Here is a 22239-nt window from a genome sequence, read left to right on the forward strand (position 1 = left end):
TCAAACACTGTTACCTAAGTGAGGTGTTATTGGGCCACATAGCTGCACTAGAAGTACATATTGACTCATAAGGCTAAAATAGCTTGTGTAGGTGGTTATACCATTTCTTTTGAGAACAATTTTCTATTCATAGTATGGTCAGTTTTTACAGTGACTGCTATTATAGTAAAAGGTACAAATAATAGTAGTAATCTTAGAACACTGTCCCAATTCATACACAAACTATTTTTAAAACTGTTAGAACAGTGACTAAGATAAAGCACATGCTAAATTTGTATTTGCTGAAAATTGTGGTATTATTAGATTCACGTTCAGTTGCAAAACTCTTTTAGTCTTAGAACTTGAAAAATTCAGTGGGAAAGAAAAGTTCAAATGACCAATTCAAAATCTCAAAAATCATTCAGTATAGATTTGCTGACCACTGCATGAATACAAAGATATTCTGCTGAGTTCAAGGCCTATTATGAACAACTTGAAGCATTCTCTATACTCAGAGAACATGCAGTCTGCTACAATAGGTAGGTGGTTTAAGAGTAAATGGTAAATACTGTGGTGGAAATTGTACTGGCCATCAGTGTTTTGGTCTCTAGATTTCTATGCTAAATTTACATCTCTGGAACTTGAAAATGAATATAAATTGGAGAGCTAATTAGTAAGTCTCAATTAATTCTTGGAGCGCATCTTCATTCATAGGAAATAGCTCATAAGATAAATGTGAATAAGTCAAAGAGAACACAATTCAAATATACACACAAAATGACACACACAAAACTAAACAATGCTTCTGTTACACTAAAATCTTTAAATTCAGATAGAGAATTTTGAGAGAAGGGAAACTATTTTGTATCTGCTATCTTTTAATGTGAGAACATGTCAATGTCTTTTTAGAGAAAATAGTTTTGTTCTGCAGTAATTGCATTTTTCCCCCGTGTGTGTGTGTGTGTGTGTGTGTGTGTGTGTGTGTATGCGCACGCACGCGTGCACGTGTGCATAGGCCAAATGTTGAAACTGGTGTCTTTCTCAATTATCTCTACCCTTTTCTTTGAGACAGGGTCTCTCATTGGATGCAGAACTCATTGAGTCAGCATATGGGCCAGTCAGTAAGCTCATAAGATTCTCCAGTCTCTGTCTTTCCTATGGCAGCCAGGATTCTAAGTTCCCTCCCGGACCTGATCTTTTTCACAGGTGCTAGGGATCCAAATTCAAGTCTTCATGTTCATGTGGCAGGCAGTTTCCCTGCTAAACTGTCTCACTAGCCCTAGGACCTTTGAATTTTCCCTTTCCTGTTCCTTTGCAGAGTATGCCATCTTCCCCCATGCTCAGCAGGCAGTTCAGTAATAGACTCAATAGACTTCATATGGAGAGTTTTCAAAACAGCATGAGAAGTGTGTCTTAGACTTTGTCAAAATATTTTCTTGTAGGGAACAGGGGAAAAACTTTGGCAAAAGCTACAGTGCATGGCAGGTTAATTCATGCATATTATTTCAGGTAAATAATTTCACTGGGAGTCTTTCTAGGTAAAATTAATATTTACACTGTGTTTAATCATAGCAGGTGTAAGCATTACCAAAGTTTGAAAGGAGAATGACTGCTATTCACTTTCTCTGTTATCCACTTCCTCTCCATCCAATGCACATCTTACTTTTGCATTAGTAAACCCAATCTACAATGTCTATTCAAATAATGGAAGGGATTTGTAAGTCATTCTTCCTCTTCTCTGATAGTTTCCTTTTCTATTTTTAAATCTTTTCAGTAGAATGGTCATATGAGGAGAGGCACAGAAAACAGGGAAGGATTATTTGCTGAAGGCAGACTTGAAGTTGAAGTCAAGGATAGGGCTGTAACTGTGATAGTGCTGTAATGATGTTCTCAACATTCAGAGCCAGCTTCTAGCATTGTGTGGGCAGGTTCTGTGCCTTTCTGCAGAAGAGGAAAGATGAGCATAGACAAACACACCAGCAAAAATTATTATTGTTTTTCTAAAAGCTTCTGGTTTTGTTATATGAAAGTCATGACTAAGAGTGTCATCTTGTTCTGATAGACAGTCCATGTTTCTGTGTGTGTAGAATGCTTTCAGAAGGCATGGAGTAGAAATCAAAAAGTGATGGGAAATGTCCACAGTCTGCAGACAGTAGCATGTGTGGACCATTGGTTCCCTTTTAATGTTGATGCATCACAGAAGCAAGGCTCTCTTTATAGTGAGCACATTCATGCCATTTATGCATTCTTATCTGTTTTTCCTTCCCCTAGATTTTCCCATTATTACCTCACCCCTTCATTTTCTTTGTTCCTTTAGACACTTGAATCCACTTGCTTCCAGAATCCGGCCCATTAGTTGTTTTGTTACAGTGTCTGCACTCTGCTGTGTGTGTGTGTGTGTGTGTGTGTGTGTGTGTGTGTGTGTGTGTGTGTGTGTACTCTGTTGTGTGTGAGCTTCCAAGAGTGGAGGCAAAGCCGAGGAAAACAACCAGTGTGTGTCTGGGGAATCTGTGAAATGATGACGACTGCATTCCTCTTTACTCTCTCTTCTGGATGACCTTAATTCTCACAATTATATATCCACCCAACTGTCCATCCATCCATTCATCCACCCTCCCACCTCCCTACCCCCTCATCTACCAATTTATTTGTTGTGACACAGTTTTTCAGCACAGAAAAGCAATGTCTTTGTGCATTTGATGTGTTCCTACACTGAAGTCATGACTAAAGAATCAGGTCACAGAGGATGTTAAAAACAAATGGAGTGGTGCTGTTGGAATATATGCTTTTAACAACAATATGTTTTGTTTTTCAGGGCAATTTCAATTCAATTAACTGTGTAATGAAAACACAGGGGAGTGTTTGAAGAATCATTTACCCTCTATCTAGGTGGCGTGGTTTTGGATAGGATTATAATCAAGCTAAATGTTGAAAAAAAAATGTCTTAAAGACATCTTCCAATCAGTGGAAAATTTTATTTTCTACTGACCCTGCACACAATTGTCTGTTTAGAAGGTTAAACATTCAGTGAGATACTTGCACAAGGATGTCAATATATTTATTTTCACTCAAATTTGCAAATATGTATGCCCTGAAAACAGGAGAAAAAAAGATTTAAATGACTATACCTAAGAGATTAGTTTATTTGTGTTTATTTTTTCTCCTATGGATAAAACAGACTATCAAATATCAAGTACACATGGGACTGTATATCTTGATGTGGTATGTGAAGGAAGCAATTTTCTAATGGCTCATTAGCCTCTGAGAGCCCAGTAACACAGGATGGCAATAGGTTATGCCTCCATGATGAGGACAAGGTAACATCTTGTATGGATCTCTAAGCCCTCCAATCCATTGAAATCTCTCACTAACATATTTTAGCCTCAGACTAGACTGCCTTCCTGGTGATTGATATAATAGTGGATTTGACCATGCGTATATGAGATATGGAGAGCAATGTCCATTAAATAGAATAAAAATATTCTTTTAGGATGGAAAAAAAAGTAATTTAAATCTTTAGAGTCTCATGGGATCTCATTAAAGTTCTCGCTCTTTAATACAATGTACATCTAGCAGTCGTCAGCAACCCTGTAGTGTGCATCACTGATAGGTTAGTTTACACAGGATTAATTGTGTAATTTTGCAAGCAACCAGCATGGTGAACATTGATTTTTGCATTAGTCCCATGTGTTATTTCCAAAGGGATCCCATTTTCGACTCAAAAGTGGTGTTACATTTCACTTCTTATTAATTATAATTTCTGCCAACATGTTTTATGACCAATACAATTTATTGTAAGTCTTTCATAATCTTTTTTTCTAATTGTTATGCCCTTCTGCAACTTCATTAATTTTGAGCATCGATGTGTAAAAACAAGGCAAGAGAAAATGTGGCTGACAAAAGGTTCTCTGGCCAGCCAGTTTCTTCCACACCTCTGTTGCTGCAAGCTTTTGCTGAGATAAAGAAGCAAATTGAATTGTACTCACCCTGGTACAGACTAGCTGAGTCAGTGCAAGGAAGAGCTAGGAAATTTTAGACTTTCCAACTACAAGGGCCTGAGCTTCTGAAGAAGAAGGCCTATTCATAACCAAGTCCGTTTCCTATGGACATCTCATTCTGTCTTATCCTCACAATGCTCCAGCAGATTTGATTTTTTGATTCAACCTTAGTAAAACAAGGGGGTATTTGTAGCTTTAGAAAGATTAAAAGGTTTCATTTTTCCTGGAATTTTCTAGATTATTAGGCCAGTACTTGGCCACTCTACTTTATCCTCTCTACAAGATGGTGAAATGCTCATTGGGATTGGGATCTTAATAGTATCATAATGGTTGGAATCACAGAACACTTATCATCTTGTATGATTTGGGGGGAAAATGACATTAATTGTTACATTTGAGTTTGACCTAAATCTGTATATATTAAGCTGCATACAAATATACATTCAGTGCATTATACTTAGAACTTAACCTTAAAAAAAAGTCATTCACCTGCTCTTGCCCCTCATTCTCCTCCCATATCTCAGACTACTTCATGAGACAAAAATTCTCTTCTCCCATTAAAGTCTTTTGAAAGGAAAAAAAAAAAAACACACATCTTGTTTTTGTTTGTTTGGTTTTTTTTTTGGGGGGGGTGGATTCTTTCTCTTCTCTGTCTTCCCATCCTTCCTGTGAGTTTGTGCTTGCTATGAAAGTCCAATAAAAAAAAAACAAACCTGTGCCAAGTGGGTACTTAGCATGTACGCAGAGTGACAAATGTCCCCGAGAGAGCCCTCTTCAACTCGCTGCTGCCAGAGCTTCAGAAAGAGCTCCTTTCTGCGCCATCAAAGGCCCCTTGTGTCATACAGTCTGAGCAGTGAGGGTGTGATGAAGAGAAAATAAGGAGTCTTTTGAGCTCTTATATGATGCCTGGATTATGTGGAGGGTCTAAGGAAGTGGTAGCACTCTGGCTTTTGTGTCATCCGCTTTAAACAGGAACAGATGAAAGTAAAGGCTTATAATTGACACTGTCTTAGACAAAAGAAGCTGTGGGTCCACAGCGTGCTCGCTGCTTTGTAACAAACTACCAGCTGATGATCTGGAAATAAAAAAGTCTTCTTTGCTTAGTAAAGACTAAGAATGTTTTGTGCCATTGTAAGTGGACCACCTTCATAAAATACAAAGCACTTTCCCTAAAGAAAAGAGAAATTTGGTTTACAGTTTATGAACTGAAATCACAGAACTCAGATTCTGTATTTGACCACTATAGCTTGTCATATCTTACATGTGACGTGAAAGAGTTAATTCTGAATTTCTGTTTCCTCATTTTAAAATTATACTGATAGAATATATATTTCAAGTTCTTTCCTGAGTTAAACAAGCCTTTGTTAGAATGCTTTCAATTCTGAAATGCTCTGTCATTGTGAGTGTATTAAAATAAGATTCAAGCGATGGCCACAGATTGCAGTTCTCTGGACATTCCGTTTTTATAGTTGAACTCTGAATACCTTGAAGGGGTCTGTGTTCATTGAATTATATCCATGAGGAAATGTGCATGGTTTTGAGGAGCCACTGGAGGGGCCCAAACTTTTTAATATGTTTGTAGTAAGAGAAGAGTTAGGAACCCATTAAGTGGCAGATGCCAGGAGGGTCAATTTCACATATTGGTTTATATTTGCTAAGAGTTGTTAACTGTATTCCTGTGCTATAAAATATTTGTCTTCTAACACAAATGATCCCCAGAACCACAGAAAAAATAGAGAGTAAAGAGCTTGGGAAATTTTCTTAGTGGGTAAGATTATTTTCTAATCAAGCAAGATGACTTGAGTTCAGATACCTAGCAATCATCAAAAGCGGCGTGTGGCTGCATGTGTCTCCAATCCCAGAACTGTGGAAGAGCAAACGCAGTTAGATCTTTGTAGTTTGCTGGCTACCCAACCTAGACAAGAAATGACAAGCTCTGAATTTAGTGAAAGATCTTGTCTCAAGTGTGTATAGCAGAGAATGATAGAGGAGGACACCTGGCATTTTCCTCTAGCCTTTTAGAGTGGCCCTACAAACACATGTGTGCACATGCCACATATATACTACATACTCATATTCCACATATACATGCCACATATAAAGAACATATATGTAATCCCAGTGTGCGAGACATTACAGACATCTGATCACTTTCCTGAAATCTATTGTAAGAAGTTAAAACTTCCTTAAGGATTTATTTTACATGATTAAGGAGCCTTTTTTTTCTTTTCTTTCCTCTCTGTAACATTAGCACCATCACTAAGAATATCACCTCTGCCATTTCTTTATAGGTGCACAATGTGATAGAGAGAAGGAGGTAGCCTAGCTCATAGGTGAAATTAGTTTCAAATTTTGCAAATTGAGTATGAATTAAATGTAGATCTAGTTCCTATTAAATGCAGACTTCAATATCTGAAGAAATTTTTGCCAATTGCAGTATTCACTTAGAAATAGATGTGCAGATTTTGTCATTCCAAATGAAACTCATTCTAAATGCATTATATTCCGCAACTATACTCTCAGTGTTCACATCCAAATATAACCTTTTAATGAATATTCTTCATAGAATCCCTAATGAAGTTCTTACTCCCATGTTAAGACTCTCCAGATTCCCTTACATTTCTGATGACTGTGTTGATCAGGATTAGGCAGGAGTAGAAGCAGCCAAGTAGCAGAGTGGCAGCTGCTAACTGATATACGTAGGCTTAGCACAGATACATCCGTCTCTTTACTAAAGAGAGGAGATGCTGGGGTTGGCACTCCTAGTCTCCATATCAACAACTTGCTGCAAAACACTGGTTTGGTATTTTGAGTGGCAAAGCTGTCTTTGCACACCATTGTGCTGTATGCTTTCCAGTGGAGATCTCATTTTATTTTTCTGTAATGCTATGAATTAAATCTAGGCTTCATGTATGCTGAGCAAATACCATACTAATGTGCTACAATTCTACCAATTTCTTAGGTCTTTGTACTAAAGTATTATGATTGGGGGTGTATTCACTGAAGTATTTTGAAAGTTATTATTAAATTTATATACATGCTATATAAGAATTAATATTAATAAACATTTTTATACTAAATTAGACAATAAATAACTTGTACCATTTAGATAATTATTGGTACTTAGAGCCTACTTTACTTTGAATGCCTCACTACATCGCTTCATAGCAGTTTTATACATATGTTAAAATATTTGAGTTATTCATACATTGCTGATTAGCTACTTAGTTTCATAGTTTTCTAAGTTAGGTGTTTGCCCTTGAGCTATTTCTTACTACCAGTTTCCATGGGCTGTTGGGTATGTGCATAATAATTGTCCTTATGTCAGATGTTCACAGAATTATACAGTTGTCTTTTGTAGGCTATCATTAGTAAGTGAAAGTGGGAGGGAGGTGTTTGCCAGCTCCAGTTAAAAATTAGAAATGAGGAACAGGTCAGAGGTTGTGACAGACCAAAGATACTTGGCTACTAAATGCCAGAATGGGTGCTTTTTGGATCACTGAAGTTTTTATGATTGTCTAGAAATTTATCTGGCTCTCAACTCCTCTTCAGTTAAAGATTCTTTGCTGAAAGGCGTCAGGGAACTCTTTCTTCCCATAAGGGAACCACTGAACTTAAGCCATCCCCAATAAGGTGGGCTCATCTTTCCTCTCCTTTGTCCTTAATATTCTCTCTCTCTCTCTCTCTCTCTCTCTCTCTCTCTCTCTCTCTCTCTCTCCCCCCCCTCTCTCTCCCTCTCTCTCTCCCTATGTGTCCAAACGATCATGTGTTTGTGTGTTCACATGGGTAAATATGTACATGGAGATCTGAATACAACCTTGAATGTCATTTCTCAAGTACCATCCACAATTTGAGATACAGTCTCTCATTGGTCTGGGACATGCCTTGGGAGCCAGGTTGGCAGTGAGCCCAGGGATTGTCTACCTGTTTTTCCCTCCCCAGCTCTGAGATTACAACTGTAGGTCACCATGCCAAGCTCTGTAAACAGGAATTCTGGGATACTGAACTCAGGTCCTCAGACTTGCAAGGCAAGCGTTTAACCAATTCAGCTTTCACCCCGGGCATTTTTCTTTCATTCTTAATAAATCAGGACATCCAATGTCATTGAAAGTTTAATTGATTCTGAGCCTATAAAGTTGTCAAACTAGAGTTATAACCCTGACATACAAATCTGATCTCGTCATTTTCTACTCAAGCCGACAATGGTCTTCTTTTAGAAGATGGTTAATTACTTAAGCCTGACACCAGGGCTCTGCTCACTGTCATTACAGCCCACCTAATCAGCCACATCTGTCTTTATGATCTCCTCCCTGCCCTCATATACCTCATTAACAGCCTCTCACACTCCATATATCTTCTTCACTGTTTCCTGTGATTGTATGATTCTGAGCTTCACCTTGATTCCCAAACCCAGCCTCCACTCTCAAACTGGAAGGCCATTGCTTTCTTTTCAGTTTCATAAATTTTGTCATTGCTACATAACCAAAGAATCAATGGTCAGGAAGGGGTGTTTTTATTTCTTTTCTTTTCTTTTTCTTTTTTTTTCAGAGCTGAGGACTGAACCCAGGGCCTTTTGCTTGCTAGGCAAGCGCTCTACCACTGAGCTAAATCCCCAACCCCTATTTCTTAACTTTCTGTTTTATGTAAAAATAATTCATGATTATTAGGATGGATTTATTAAACTCAGTATATTTCCCCTTTTCTGTTTCCTCCATAGGACTAGTACTTGCCAGTTGATGCATTTTTTCCAGTGTTATTTTCTGTGTAAATTCACGTGCACAGAATTCTTCTCCGCAAATGTTTAGCTTGCATTTTACATCAAATGTGTGGTGTTTTATTTCATCCTTAATATCATTATTATGTTTCTCTTATGAATAAATTATCTTTGAAAATACCTTTGAAATACTTAACATATGTGTTATTGTTGAATATTTGTTATTGCTAAAAGTTCTATTTTAAATTCTAGTTAGTAAACATCTTTTTACATTGGTATTTGAACATATATAAATTTTTATCAAAACTTAAAAGATGTTAGTAAGTGTATTTTACTTTGGTGCTTGAATGTACACCAATATTTTATCTAAACTTACTTTTGTATGCAAATATGGACTCAAGCATATGAACATTTAAAAATAAAGGCAGAACTTTCATAGTGACAGGTAGTGATATAGGATAGAAAAAAGTAGAGAAAAGGGGACATGGCAGGGCTCTGGGAAAGAGAAAGGGCCCCTCTCCCTCTTCACTGATCATATTACATGTAAGAGTAGAGAATTTCGACAGCAAACAAAATTCACTATGAAGACTGCCTACCTAGAGGCAGCACTCTTTTCCTGTAGAGGTGTTTCAAATAGGAACGCTAGAAAGGAAACCGAACACACTTAAATCCAGGGCTTTCTTGATCAGCATCTAGACAACATGATCAACAGATGCATGGATGATGAGAATGTAGTACATATACATAGTGAAATTTTATTCAACCACAGAAATATGAAACTGCATCAATCTTAAGAAGTGGACAGATCTGAAAATTATTATATCTAGCAATGTATCCCGGACTCAGAAAGGCAAAACCATATATGTTCCTTCTCATATTTGGATACCAGCTTCAAATTTGTTTTAAAGATTTTATTTTTAAGTAAAAAAAAAAAAAACAGGGCTTTATGACCTTTAAAATAGATCAACCTAACTTTTTTCTATGCTGTAAGACAGTAATTTTCTGATAGTCTCACCAACAAGATTGGGAACCTTGTTTACTGTAAAGACTGATGTGTTTACTGCTTTGTGATTGGCCTATAGGAAGGATTCCACTGACCTTTTTGAGTTTTGCTTTTTACAATTTTTAATCCTGTTTAATGGCTATAAATAAAAAACACACTATGATGTCATTTCTTAGAATATTATAGTAATATGAATAGTCATCACCTTTGACAATCTTCATTTTATCATGTAAACATGTATAAATAAATATATATATATGTATATGTGTGTGTGTATATAGAGAGAGAGAGAAAGAGAGAGAGAGAGAGAGAGAGAGAGAGAGAGAGAGAGAGAGAGAGAGAAAGAGCGCACGTATTTATTTTGACAAATCCATGCAGAGAACATTCACTACTTTCTAATAGAACAAATGCCCCACACTTAATTACCATCTCCAAGTCCTTTCTGAATGACTTTCTGTATAGAAAGTGAATTTCTCATAGATGGAATAGTGAAACCACAGAATTCTTCACTGTGTTCTGAGGCTCACTGGGGTAAACAATCTTTAGGAGTTATCAAGACTTAAACCATGGCAAATGTTAAGATGGTTTGGTAGGCAGACAAAGAGTTCTGAAACTCAGTCATATCTCAAAGGAGAATAGCAAAAATATCTCCTGGCTTCCTTTGGGGAACTGATATAAACCCCAGTATTCTCAAGTACACACACCACTAGTACAAGAATTGTGGAGAGTGTAGTTAGAGGTCCAACAGCTCTTGTGCAATTATTCAGACTATAGTAGCAGGTGCAGGGACTCAAGCAGGAACTGGGGACTATTATCTTGAGATCAGGATTTCCTTAGAAAAGTGCCTATTTTGAGGACACAGGGCTTCACATTTAGGGGTGTGTCTTAGCTATCATGCCAGGCACAGAGTGCTCAATAACACATATTTGAATGAATAAACAAGGAGCCCCTTGTACAGTGAATGCCTCAGGGACAGAAAGTCTTCATAACAGCATGATAATTCCTTTGCATACTTAAATGAAACTAACAGACTTCCAGGCAGTTTTCCTATGTATTTCACATGTACATTATTAATGAGCTGTAATTCTGTTATGTAATCATGTTTGAAAATGTTTGTCACTAAGGCTGCAGTCAGAAAGAATAATAGTCTATCTTGAAAGTGCATGGGAAACAATGATTCTACCTATCACCATGTTTCTAGAGAAATGACTATGTCAACTTAGGCAATAGACAGCTCCTTTATTCCTTGCACTTTTTATTGTTGTTGTTTTGTTTTCCAATTTTAAAAAATGAACTTACACAAAGAAGAACCTACCTTATACCATAGTGAGGTCAAAGTCAGTAAATAAAATGGATCCTGGCAGAGAATTAGCCCTGTGTTAATGTATCTGGTTATTATCACAAATGGAGGCTGACACTTAACTCTTTGTAAACCACTTGATTTGACCAGGCAGTTAAGAACTCTCACTACACTAATATTAGAAGTTAATATCACACATTTTAGAATTGCACATATAAAACAATACTTCTGTATAAATTAGTTTCAGAACTGCCAGGGCATGTTTTTTTAATGGTCATTTTACTACAGGGCAAATGGTATCCAGTTGACTGAGAAAATAATGTCATATTAGAGCTATGTCCAGTTTGGAACCTACAGAGTTTTCTCTTTTATTTATTTTTAACTTGAAACATTGACATTTGGCATGCTGCTTTCCAAACTGTTTCAAACACAATTCCCTTTTATATGTATGCTATCTTTAGTAGTTATGAGAAGATAGACTACTTCTGACATCAGGTTCCAGGAGGAGGTAGGGATATTCCTAATTCATTCTTATCCCTCTGATGATCTTTGTAAAATCTGTAAATAAAGAGACAATAGGGGGAAACCATATGTGTGAATATTGGTGATGCAGAGGGAACAAATGTGTACATGATAAGGGAAGAGGTAGGGACTTGAGCTTCTTGGAAGAAGGTGGGAGAAGCAGGCTATGGGAGACTGAAGGAGAAGGGGCACACCCAGCAGGAACTGCCTGAAGGTCATATGTCACCTCATTGCCATCTGTGCTGAGGCTGTGTCTCACAACTCCAATCACTCTTCCTTTGATTCAATCTTTTCTGGGGGAAGAAGGATCAGCTAGAAAAGCCTTATTACACCTTATGGCTGCTTTTTTAACAAATGTAATTTTCCTTGACAATCATTGTGGTAGTTTGAAATGGAATTGCCCCAACAGGCTCACATATTTGGGTGCTTAGTCATCAGGGGGTGGCACTGTTTAAAAGATTAGAAGGATTAGGAGGCATGGACTGGTTGGAAGAAGTGTTTCACTGAGGGTAGGCATTGAGGTTTCTTAAGCCCATGCCAGGCCTCAAATCTCTGTATTCTCACCTATGGATCAGGATGTATCACTCAGCTAGTAATCCAGTTCCTGCCTTGATGTCACCACACTTCCAGCCATGATGATAATGGATTAAACTTCTGAAACTGTAAGCAAGACCTCAATTAAATGGTGTCTTTATAGGAGTTGCCTTGGTCATGCTGTCTTTTCACAGCAATAGAACATTGAGTAAGATAATTTCCCTTTATAGTTTTATTTTCAATTTAGAAAAGATTAGTCTTTCTAGTGCTAATCCTGAGTCTGCTGAGATGGGATATTTTATTCTTTCATGGTGGTCAACAGAAAAATAAATATCAGAAGGATTGTGTCCTCTGGGAAAAGGACTTTGATGTTCCGTGATTTTGATAAGCACAAATATCTGTTCCAGTCTTGGGAATTTTCTGGTTTGACCGGACAACGTGACTAAATGTTGTCATCAAGAGTTTTGCAAGACCATCAAAGGTTCAAAAATGAACTGGAGTGTTCCACTGAAGCCTATAGTCTCTGACTCTACTCTGAAACAGTAGTGTTCCACAATGGTGAGCTCTTGCTTTTCTATGGAGCTTTGCCATGCCCATATATGTGAAGAGAGTGAGAAGTGAGTCAATTTCCAACATGACACAGATAGAGAATGAGACCATTTACTGACTGTGCATTGCGTGCTGGAGTTGGGTCATACCCAAGTACTCTTGATCTTATTGTCTCCTTCAGGACCTTCCAGGCTAATGTCCATTGGGATCATCACGGGTTTGAGAAGACCACTTTGCTCCCTTAAATATTTCCAAGAGGTAGAGATGTAATATATATATAGTTATTGTTTTTAACATAGTATAAATGCACTAGAAAATAGCATATATCAATGTCTCTGGGATGTCTTTGATTCTGTAGCTTATTATAGTAATAGAATTAGTATAGAAGAATAGAATAGAATTCTACTGTATGTGATCGTGTTTCCAGTTTTCTTTCTGAAGGTTAAGTTCTCTTCTAAGTTCCAAAAGCCTCAAGCTGTGCAAGCAGAGTTCTGTTCACCACTTCTATCTTTTGAGATTGTATTTGTTTGATTCTGTGTATTCATCTTTCTATAGTAAAATTTCTTAATGGGTTAAATCTTCTTCACAGTCATCTGTTAGATTTATCAGTGAAGGACCCATAAGTTGCCAAACTCCCTACCTCTTGAATAGCTTAGTTGCTCTTCCTTGTCTACTTCACTTCCATTAACAGAGAACATTTCCCTCTATTTCATAGCATCTGGGACAAAACCAAAAGACAGACAGAAATTCAAAATAAAACAAAAACAAGCACGTGAACAAAAAAACCATAAAACTCATTCAGTTACCATTCTTCGTGTATCAGAGACAGATGACCTGAGCTTGTGGGAGCTCATGGACTCTGGACCAGCAGTTAGGGAGCTGCATGGGACCAACCCAGCCCTTCTGCATGTGAGTGACAGTTGTGTAGCTTGGTCTGTTTGTAAGACTCCTAGCAGTGAGGTTAGGACCAGAGTCCCTGGTGCTTAGCTGGCTTTTGGGAACCTATTCCCAAAGCTGGGTTACCTCCCCAATCCTTGACTCTAGGAGAGGAGCTCAATTGTATCTCAACTTGATGTGGCATGCTTTGTTCAAGCCCAAGATAGGCCTGCTCCTTTCTGAATGGAGAAGGAGGAATAGACAGAAGTGGGGCAGATGGGAGTGGGGGGGGGGGGGATAGGAGGAAAGAAAGGAGGGGGAATTGTGGTTGATATATAAAGTAAATTAAAAAATGTTAAATAAAATAAAATAAACATTTTTTATGGATAAGGATTCTGAAGCCTACATTGTGTTTTTGTTTGCTTGTGTATTTGGTTTTTGTTGTTTTTTGTTTGTTTGGTTGTTCTTTTTTGTTTTTCGAGACAGAGTTTCTCTGTGTAGCTTTGCACCTTTCCTGGAACTCGCTTTGGAGACCAGGCTGGCCTGAAACTCACAGAGATCCGCCTGGCTCTGCCTCCTGAGTGCTGGGATTAAAGGCGTGTGCCACCACTGCCCAGTGTGTATTTGTTTTAAAAAGCCACTTAGAGGTGGTGTTAGTACAGAACTTGGAAAAATAAAAATAAAAAACCACTCATTAGAACTCAGGACTCAAACTGAACCATTCTTTGCTGATTTGTCTGAATTATGGTGTTGCCCTATTGCAGACTATGAAATATATGTCTTTTTTTTCTTTTTCTTCTTCTTATTATTATGTGTTTTAATTTTATACATCAGCCATGGGTTCCCCTGTCCTCCCCCCTCCCGCCCCCACCTCCTTCCCCCCAGCCCCTCCCCTCCATTCCCATCTCCTCCAGGGCCAAGACTCCCCTGGGGATTCATTTAAACCTGGTGGATTCAGTACAGGCAGGTCCAGTCCCCTCCTTCCAGGCTGAGCATGTGTCCCTGTGTAAGCCCAAGGTTCCAAACAGCCAGCTCACGCACTAAGGACAGGTCCGGGTCCCACTGCCTGGGTGGCTCCCAAACAGTTCAAGCTATTCAATTGTCTCACTTATCTCATCCAATAACTGATGGAAGTGGATGCAGAGATCCTCAGCCAGGCCCCAGGTGGAGCTCCAGGTGTCCAACTGTCGAGAAAGAGGAGGGACTGTAAGAGTGTGAATTGTTGAATCCAAGATTGCAAAAAGCACAGGGACAAATAGACAATCGAATGGAAGCACATGAATTATGAACCAACGGCTGTGGAGCCCCCAGCTGGATCAGGAATATATGTCTTAAAAAAAATGAAGCTAGGTTAATTATGACAGGTTCTTTTCAAGGAAGGCTAAAGATACTTTATATGAATGATGCTCTATGGGTAGACAGTCCAGTGCAGTAAGACAATTGCTTTGGAGCTTCCTGCACTGGGTCCCAGTTCAGGATTTGCTACTCATTCATGGCAACTTGTCTGCAAGTTAATCTGATCATCTATATGATCAATTCTATCTAGTTTGGGGAATAGTTGCATTAAGTGAAATAATACACAAATTGTTTAGTACAATGCCAAATACTGTTCTGGTTTTTCCTTTGTCTTGCTTGTTAACTTGACACAAACTAGAGTTATCTGGGAAGAGGAGCCCAAAGTGAGAACATACTTCCATCAGATTGCCTGTAAACTAGTCTATGGGACATTTTCTTGACTGATGATTGATGTGGGAGGGTCCAGTCCACTGTATGATGCTACCCCTGGGCAGGTTTTCATGGAATACATAAGAAAACTAGTCTAGGGAAGCAAGACAATAAAAAGCTCCTCTCCTCCATAGTCTTTTCTCCAATTTCTGATTTCAGGTTTCTGCCCTTACTTACCTTGAGGAAGGACTGTAAGCCATTACGTGAAATAAATCCTTTCCTTCCCAAATTGTTTTTGGTCATGGTGTTTTGTCATAGCAATAGAAACCTAACTTAGAAAAGCATATAGTGTATCTTAAGTTGATACTTTTGAAAGCTAAGTTTTAATTAACAAATTCTCAAGTAGTAATGAGGATCATGAACTATTAGAGTTCTGTCTCAGGAGGCATTTTTAGGAGAAACAATCAGCATCTTCATATTACTGATACAAAGTTGGTCATATAAATATTTTTCAAATAAACATTCACTATTGATCTCATTTTTTTGGTTTGTATTTTGTTGTGCTTCACTTTTTTTTTGGGGGGGGGGGCAGTCTTATCAACCAGTTTCTGCTGTATACTCACTTTTGTTCATTTACTAACTCGTGTTCCAGGTCCTATTGTATACATCATATATTATTTCACTTTGAAAATATATAGTCACTCAACAAACATGTATTGAACATCTGACACACAGTTTGAGTATAGAGGAGCTCATTCCTGCCAGGTAAATGTCAGCTTATGATAGAAAAAGAGATGTTTCTATCCTAACATCTTAAGTTTATTGACCCAATATTGACTAAAGATGAGATATGTCAGCTTTTTCTAACGATTATATTTTAAATCACAAGAACATCTACAGTGTTATGATCCAATTGATATTGAGCATATTATTATGGAAAAAAATTCTCCATTAAAAACACACGCATTTAAAAGAGGCATTTTTATTTGCTATGTATGTGTTAAGAAATGAATATCAGAGAGTTTGATATATTCTGAACTTAGGTATTAGACAACCAAAAATTACTAAGGTAATTCTTTTCCACTGGTCTTAAGTAACTCATAAACATGCTACAATAAAAATCCAAACAAACAAACAAAAAACCTTTCTCTCCTTAGAGAATAAATGCATGTAGCTGCTCAGACATGTGACTCATGCAAGAGTTCTCAAGGTTTATATTGCTGTTATCTGGACTACCATCTTGTTTCTTCTTGGTCAAGTTTGCATAGAGGAGCTTATCTTGTAGGCAACTAGAGATGTTGACATAATGGCCTGCCTTGGCATGATGCAGGAGTAAAGAATGTACTGCTACTGTAGACTTTTCAGTTTTTTGAGAACCTTCTAGATTCTTGCAGTGCTAACCCTTTTAAAATGTAAACTGAACTCTTTAAACCCACTCTTTAAGGATGTTTCTGTGGTTCCTTGTTTGCCAATGAGATAATTGGGGTTCTAAAAGCATGTACCTCCAGTGTAAGTTCACACAGTCAGACTGTACACACTGGCTATTATAATTTCAGACCTTTTGTTTTTTCTTTTCTCTGCCTCTCTTGATAGATCCTATCAAAATGTGCTCCTTCCTGCTCTGTGAGCATATGACATTCACACCTGGGTTTGTCAAGTTAAGGAACTACAAAGTGTCACTCACCCTTAATTATATGTGTAGCTTGCATGCATTCAGTTATGAATTCATCCAGGCTGTATTTAGCCATGGAGTGACACTAAGATTGCAGCAATCATCAAGACATGCCATTTTGTTAAATGCTTAGAACCTAAAAGGAATAGCTATTGCTCCCTCTTTTGCTTTGTTAAGGGTAGGATTGCCATTTATATGTGTTTTGCTGTAACCGTCACTGAGGATAAACTCACCTTGAAAATATTTTAGGAAGATGTCATGTTGAAAAGCTACAGAACTCTAAGGATTTCTTATGCAGCCAGCTTTTCCTTCAGCCCCAAGAAAGATCGTTTTTTATCTTGCTGAGCACATGATAACCTCTTGGGGCTGCTTACTTCACTATGTGAAAATTACTATGTTCAGATGTGAGACAGCCTCACATCGGCAAGATGTTCCTAGCAAGAGGGTGTCTTCACCAGAGATGAACTAATTTAGATCTTTTGTCTCACGTTTCCTTTGGATAGATATGTTATTTCCAAAGTGACCCACCACATCTACTTACTGCCTTTGTTCTCTAGAATGTTCTGTTTCCCTCTCCAGTGTAATTTCTCTTTTTTCTGTATTTTCCCTCAATTCATTAAAGCTTAAATATACCTGTGTTATAGGATTTTATTATTTAATGAAGCAGCCAAGTATCTACTTGTTCTTATGCTTGTAGATTATTCACAGTCAGGTTTTAGTATCCCTGTCAATTTTTCTTTTAAGTTTGGTGTTTATAATTATTCATATCTCTTAAGTAGAAGAATTTTAGGGATGTTGGAAATAAAACTTTTATTTTAGTAGGGATAAAAAGATAAGACATTAGTACCAAGTAGCAGCAGTAGCAAGAGACAGGGTTAAAATTTCTAGAGTAAATTAATGTAAAAGATCATATATTCTGGTATATGGGATAACAGCAAAGTTGGAAAGGTATTTTGTTAGACTATAATGGTGTCATCTACATGTATGGGTACTTCAGTCACGACACTGTTGGACTCTATATATCTAATAGGTATACACTCACACATACACATACACAGAGAGCGAGAGAGAAAGAGAGAGAGTAAATTTCACTGGTTCTAGCATTTATCAGAAGGAAAAAAGATAGAGGGGAAATCATTTTGCTTAAGTAATATAAAAATAAGCATATGTGCATGAACATGTTTTTATGTTACTTATTAGTCTGAAGGATTGTCCATACACCCATTTTAGGAAGTTATGCATCTGGATCATGAAAGAATTGGAAAACAAATAGCTCATATTTATACACACACACACACACAGAGAGAGAGAGAGAGAGAGGGAGAGGGAGAGGGAGAGGGAGAGGGAGAGAGAAGAAAGGAGGGAGGGAGAGAGTAAGAGATTAGATTAGCCAAGAATTGATGTCCATGATTAATGAGGATGCTTTCGCAACAAAAGTTGAATGAAGCAGATGAAAACTTAGTAGGCCTAGGCCGTCTCTGTAAGCATACAAATAAGTCTGATTAGCAGCTATAGCCTCCCTACTTGATGCCAAACAACCCTTCAAAAGCCCAAGTAAGAATGTCAGTGATTCAGCCCAGAACCTGATCTCTACTGTCATGGGTGTTCTTGATAGTAGTGAAAACTTGTCACCTATTGGGATTCATGTTATGTTGTTTGCATGACATGAATAGATTCTGAAGGTTTGTCTAACCTTGATTTAAATTAATATTTGATCAGCAAAAATTGGATCCAACTGTGCGATACACTGACCACATGGCATCCTTATCACTTGAATAATAAAATCATATTGAATCTTATATCGTTTAACTTTAGCCTTGGATAGGGAACAGGTGGATCAGAAAACCTCACTCAGTTTGTATTGCGTTTTCCCTTTTCCCGCTGAAAGACTATTTGTAACCCTTTGGGTGCTAAATAGTGCAGAATGACTTCTGTGTATTTCTCTAGTTAGGTAAAAATCTTCAACTTGCCTCCAGAAACCAATGAACCTCAGTGTGCTGGGGTGGTGTGTACCACTCATCCACTGGTTGAAAGCCACATAAAGTGCTGTTTTGTGCATTGTTAGTTGGCCATAAGCAATTCTATTTGTTGTAATCAAAAAATGGCCTCAGAAACAGGCCTCATGGGATTGAAAGGACGTCACAAAATAAAAGTGTAGAGGGCACAGTCTGTGAAGTGTGTCACTGGGTCAATTGCACAGCAGTCGGAGCTTTCTTTTACTTGCTAGCTGAGAATTTTTCCTCCCAGTGTACTGGTGTGAGGTTCTCTCTGGAGGCATCACAATCTGTTTAGAACTTCTTGGCAGCAGCTAATGGATCAAAGCCAAAGTGATTGCCTGTTAATACTTATAATAGAAGGAGGTTACTTGCATACATATTTTTTTAAAACAATCTTTCCTTTAATTTAGTGCCAAAGAAGTTTTAGTTTGATAAATCTCCTTAATTAGTAATTTCTGCTGGATTGTGTTAGGTTTATCAGATGAGATTAAACCAATATTAATGATGTTTATTAAATACTGACAACAGCCAAATAAAATCTCCTTGACCTATGTTTACTATTTGGTGTCTGAAAGAAAATCTAAGCTCCTCAGAGGTGTGTTCATGGGTCTGAATTAGAAAACAAGCTTATGGATGCTCCCCTAGAGTCTGAGTATCAAGCTTCAAGTGATCTGGGCATTAACAATAAAAGGCTTTTGATAATGATTGATATACATCCTTCATTTCACACGTTGATTTGTTAAAAGATGGGAGCTTGGCATGAACCTCTGTGGGTGGGAAATGGCTTCTTGTGTTGAAGGCTATGTTGACTCTGTAATTGATAGAGGTCTGATTTTGGAGCGCTTTTTAATAGAAATCTCCTCATTTGAGTGACATCGTTTCATTTTGATGCCTTGGTCACCGCATCAGACCAAAGCAAGTGGCTATTATGTACAACAGTTTGTGGAGGGCTGCCAGGGATGAACACTAACAAATTGTAGTTTTATTCCAAAATCCCTGAATCCATGAGGGCAGACGCATCAATAAAGCTTCCCATGTGAAGTGTAATTACATGACTATTTCTGCATGTCTACCCTTTCAACCCCTGATATTCTGAGATAGAAAGGCCCAGAATTCTGAGCAACAGAACAATATTATAAGGTATTTATTTACACATTGGATTTTCTTTAATGCAAAGTGGGATGAGAAGATAAATTAGTATATGTTTGATACAATAAAGATGAAAATTAATTTAAAAGTTTTTCCATAGCTGTATATTATCTCTAAAACTGCAACTCTTGGTCTATCCCTAGGTTCTGTAAACAGCAGACAGTTACCCTGTCGTGATACTCCACAGGCACATCATAGTGGAACTAAATTTATTGGTAAGAGTATTTGCTTTAATCAATTTCTTTATGCATTTATACTGTGTTTAATTATCATATGACACAATGTACAAGTACAGCCAGAGGAAATAACAAGGGATAAGAAAATGTCACAAAAATTGGATATTCACTAGTCTATAGAGCATGTATAAACCAGATACTTAATAGTGTATGTGGATGTGTGTGTGCGTGTGCGTGTGTGTATGTGTGTGTGTGTGTGTGTTTCTGTGTCCATGTGTCTGTGTATGTATGTGTATGTAGGCCTGTGTATACATGTATATGTGTGACATTAAAATGCTTTCTTATTTTTTAAGAAAAAAAGTCTTCCCTTGAAGTTATTTTTCTTGTTGGTTGACCTCTTGATGTATTTGAAAATGACATCTTGACCATATTTATCTAAATGCCATTTTTAATGGAAAAATGAATTTTGCTCCTAAGTTCTGAGGTTAACTTCTTAGGGGGCTTGGTGTTTACCTAGGAAAAACTTATATTTTCAGGGGTAAAAAAGAGCTTGCCCCTTTGTGGTCTGGAGGGAGTTTGAACTGTCCCTGGGATTTGGATTAATGTGAAATCTGACTTGACTCTTCAGGTGGAGTTTTATCAAATTGTTGCAATTCTAGACAGTATGATATTCATTTTCTATGAATTTGAAAGTCAACAAGTCTGTTTTGAAGGGCTAGACACACACACACTGATGTTCCTCCAAGGAAACTGTGTGTTTAAACCTAGTTTCCTAATTCCTATTACTGGAAGAAGAGTTGTAATTACATCTACATGCTCTACATGTAGAGCATATGGGTTGTGATTACATTGTATGTGTGTATGTATGTATGTATATATATAATAGAGTGTACACATATATATTATAAATCAGATTGTTTTAATCATGTCTACCAATGCTATGCTTGGTCTGTAGTATTATGTTCCATTCAGAAAAAAGGGTCAACAATTAGTGTCAGTTTTGGTTTTCAATATAAAGTGATTTGAAAGATTCATTCTTAATAATCAAAAGTGTTTTCTCATTCTTGATGAGCCCAGTTTTGCCAATGACAGAATATGATACCTGAAAAATTAAGTTATCATTAGGTACATGCAAAACTTTTTGCTATATAGATTACTAATGGGACCTTAATAAATACAATGTAAAGACAGACATGACACCTAGACTTTGAGTTACTGTTAACATTATTTAGCTTCTAGTAACCTGTAGTGGCCTTCTAAATGAAGTCAGGGTTGTTCCAGGAATAAACATTTGAGGATACTGTGTGTGTGCTTTGAGAATCGCTTGGCCTCTTTGTCTCTTAGTGCAGTGATTTTGTCCTCTGTGTATTTGCGTCTTATGTTTAGAACTTCTCTGAACAGACATGTTAAGTCCAGTTAATCTGTATGTCTATTAGAAGATCATAAACCATGAGGGTTATATTCTAATTTCCTGAGGGAGAAGTCCTCTAGAAATCTGATTACTCAGGTCTTTTGATGATATAAGGGGTACATTTATTCTGTTAAAGCCCTTTTATGACTTTATTTGTGAAAATTTTCTAGTTTGTGAGATGCCTAGGTAAGTCTTCTCAGAAATTAAAGGATCAAATATAACACCCATGGGACAGGACACATAATTCAGTGGTAAAATACATGCCTGGAATGCGCAGTGCTCTGGGTTCAGAACAACAAAAAGTATCCCAGTAATATAGAACAATCACCCAAATAAAAAATATAAAACACCCAGTATATTATCGAGTAAACTTCACTCTATCATAGGAAGTCTAATTGTCTTTGTGCCAGCTTGGTATATAATTAATAATTATATCTGTTGACATCATAAAAATGGATACAAATCTGTGAAATACACTACTGCTCACTCATTACTCTCCATTCCACCCTATATTTTGTTTAATTATAATTCTTTTTTTGTGTTCTTGATGATTGAGCAAATCATTATTTGATTCTATATGATATGTTATTTCCTTTTTCAGTTTTCATTGTGATGCTTGAGAAATTATCCTTGTAGCTTCCAGGAAAGTTTTGTGGGATCATGGTCCTAGAATACACAGACACACACACAGACA

General features: G+C 37.3%; 1 protein-coding gene across 5 annotated transcripts in view; it reads left to right on the forward strand.

Annotated features, from left to right (window-relative positions):
* The window catches only part of Chl1 (cell adhesion molecule L1 like), a 205070-nt gene that overhangs the window by 27700 nt on the left and 155131 nt on the right, over positions 1–22239 (forward strand). For all 5 annotated transcript variants that reach the window (XM_036181195.1, XM_036181199.1, XM_036181198.1 and 2 more), the window contains exon 2: positions 20102–20173. The gene's annotated coding sequence lies outside the window, so the exon portion shown is untranslated. The remainder of the gene's footprint in view (positions 1–20101; positions 20174–22239) is intronic.

This window comes from Onychomys torridus, chromosome 3 (assembly GCF_903995425.1).
Source record: "Onychomys torridus chromosome 3, mOncTor1.1, whole genome shotgun sequence".
NCBI classification, from domain to species: Eukaryota; Metazoa; Chordata; class Mammalia; order Rodentia; family Cricetidae; genus Onychomys; species Onychomys torridus.